Source organism: Sinocyclocheilus grahami, unplaced genomic scaffold, assembly GCF_001515645.1.
Source record: "Sinocyclocheilus grahami isolate Dianchi unplaced genomic scaffold, SAMN03320097.WGS_v1.1 scaffold1028.1, whole genome shotgun sequence".
Classification (NCBI taxonomy): domain Eukaryota; kingdom Metazoa; phylum Chordata; class Actinopteri; order Cypriniformes; family Cyprinidae; genus Sinocyclocheilus; species Sinocyclocheilus grahami.
The window spans coordinates 208,877-211,547 of NW_015506207.1; positions in this window are offsets into that span (position 1 = coordinate 208,877).

Here is a 2,671-nt window from a genome sequence, read left to right on the forward strand (position 1 = left end):
TTAAACCAGCAAAGGACCAGCATAAACCAGCAAAGGACCAGTTTAAACCAGCAAAGGACCAGCTTAAACCAGCAAAGGACCAGTTTAAACCAGCAAAGGACCAGCTTAAACCAGCAAAGGACCAGTTTAAACCAGCATCCCAGTGTCAAAACATACCTAACCAGCATATGCTGTTTTTTTCAACAAGGAATTACAACATCTGTGGGACGTGAAAGAAAAGTAGTGTAACTATTTACTGTTACCATAAAGTAATAAGTATTAATATTACTTTTGAAAGGAGTAACTAGTAACAAGTAATATATTAAATTTTTTTGAGTAACGATCCCAACGCTGCTTAATTTTATGTATGTCTGCACTATGTTTGTACTTTCTGTACTAGAAGCCCCTGGCACCAAGACGAATTCCTTGTGTGTGTAAACACGCTTGGCAATAAAGCTCTTTCTGAAATTAAGGAACTGCCAATGAAAGTGTTTGTAGCAAATCTAACTTGTGAGATTCTGTCATTTTTGGGTGCAGAAACTATTTATACCAGGGCTTGGGAACTTTTTAATAATCATGCTCCTGGAAGTCCTCCTCCTGCAGAGTTCAGCTGGAGCTGTGTGACTCATCAGGGCAGTGCTAAAAAAACAATGCAATATTCATGATCTTTTTTAATGATGCACGTTTAATAATAATAAGAGTTATTCACTTAAATGCAGTCGCTGAGGTCTTAGGTGGATCGTTCTTAAAGTGACAGCAGTCTAATGAACCTGCAGCTGTCTGTGTCATTATTAGGGACTTTAAGCTACAGCTGCGAATGGAACGGCTACATTGACCGGAAGTAAGATGTTACACCGCCTTAGCAGAGAACGTAAAAATCACTAAGAGACCGTAAACAAGACAGCGCAACGCAACATTCAGTCATTTATTAAAGTACAGAAAATGACATTCAAAAAAGTGAGAGAAGGGTTACTGTTGGCACTGAATGATAATCAGATAATGTGTGTGCTCTGCATGCCCCATTTCATCATGTTCACCTCACCCCTCTGTTGGTTTTAATAAAGACTCGGAGCAGTGATTTCCTTGTTAAACGCACAGAACAAAAAATGCATCATACTTTACTGCGTGTTCAAAAAAACAACATGTACATCTCTTCTTCAGTAAAAGAACTAGAATACAAAACATATGCTTAGGGCTCCACCTAATGGTAGTCTTAAAGAACTTAAAGGAAGAATTCACATGAGACAGCTTTAAAGGGGTCATATGATGCTATTTTAATGATCATTATTTTGTGTATTTGTTGTAACAGAATATGTTGATGCTTTAACGTTCAAAAAACACATTATTTTTCAAATACTGCACATTATTGTAGGTCCTCTATGCCCCGCCTCTCTCAAACGCGTTGAATTCAACAAAGCCCCTCCTTCCGACAAGCGCAGTCTGCTCTGATTGGCCAGCTGACCCAGTGCATTGTGATTGGCCGAACACCGCAAGCACTCGTCGGAAATGTAACACCCTTTACCATATTCGCCAGCTTCATCTTTCAAAATAAGTGTACTTAACTTTTATAAAGAATATCTCTTTGGATTTGAGACTTTAGTCTTTGCAACTTTACAGATCTTCTTTATGCACCAAGAGCTTGTAACACTCCAAAGAGAAAGGAACACTTGAAATCGTATCATATGACCCCTTTAACTAAATTTACACAAGCTAAAAACATAATTATTCTGGTTAGAGTGTTATTTTTTCCAACACCCTCAAATGATGGAACTCAACAAAGAATGAGTGAAGCCAGTGTCTGTGGAGTGGCTGTTCGGGACATAGCAAACTACTTCAAGTTCATGGACTTCAAAAAGAGTAAAAATAAATTGGGTTGAGTCGTGTTGGAAAACTGTATGTTGTATCTGCTTTGTTAGAAATGCACTTACTTGTCTGTATAGTAATCAGACATCACAGAAATTTAACTTGGATCCTCCACATATTCAAGACTATTTTGCACGAGGTAACACACATATACACACGCACAGCTGTACTGGGCTATGTACGTAAGAATATACTGTATGTACATATGTATGAATAAATAAATATATGAATTAATTAATATAGCATAGTATACAAATACAATATAAACTGTATTTTAAAAAATAGATATTTTATATCAACAGATGTTTCATAATTGTATTATTAACAGAAAATGATATGTACAGTTTAGTACACAAACACACAATATACATACAATATCCATATAGTATACAAACACACAATTATATTAAAGGAGTCATATGATACGATTTCAAGTTGTTCTTTCTCTTTGGAGTGTAACAAGCTGATTGTGCATAGATAAGATCCCTGAAGCTGCAAAGACTAAAGTCTCAAAACCAAAGAGATATACTTTATCAAAGTTAAGACTCTGCCACGCCCCCCTTAAACGCCTCGTTCTAACACGCCCCCACATATCTACCTCACTATGTGGGAATATAAGCATAATGCGCCCAAATGTGCACGCAAAGAAAGAAGGCGTGGTTTCAGTAACCGCAGTTAGTGTTGAAGCAGCATGTCAGGGAGACGCTGTGTGTTTCTAGACGAAAGCAGAAGCACTTTATTTGGCCTTCCAGAAGTAGATGCATTTAGGAATCTTTAAGATTACTTACAACAGAACAGCAATGCATTTTATGGACGACCGTTTCGTGAA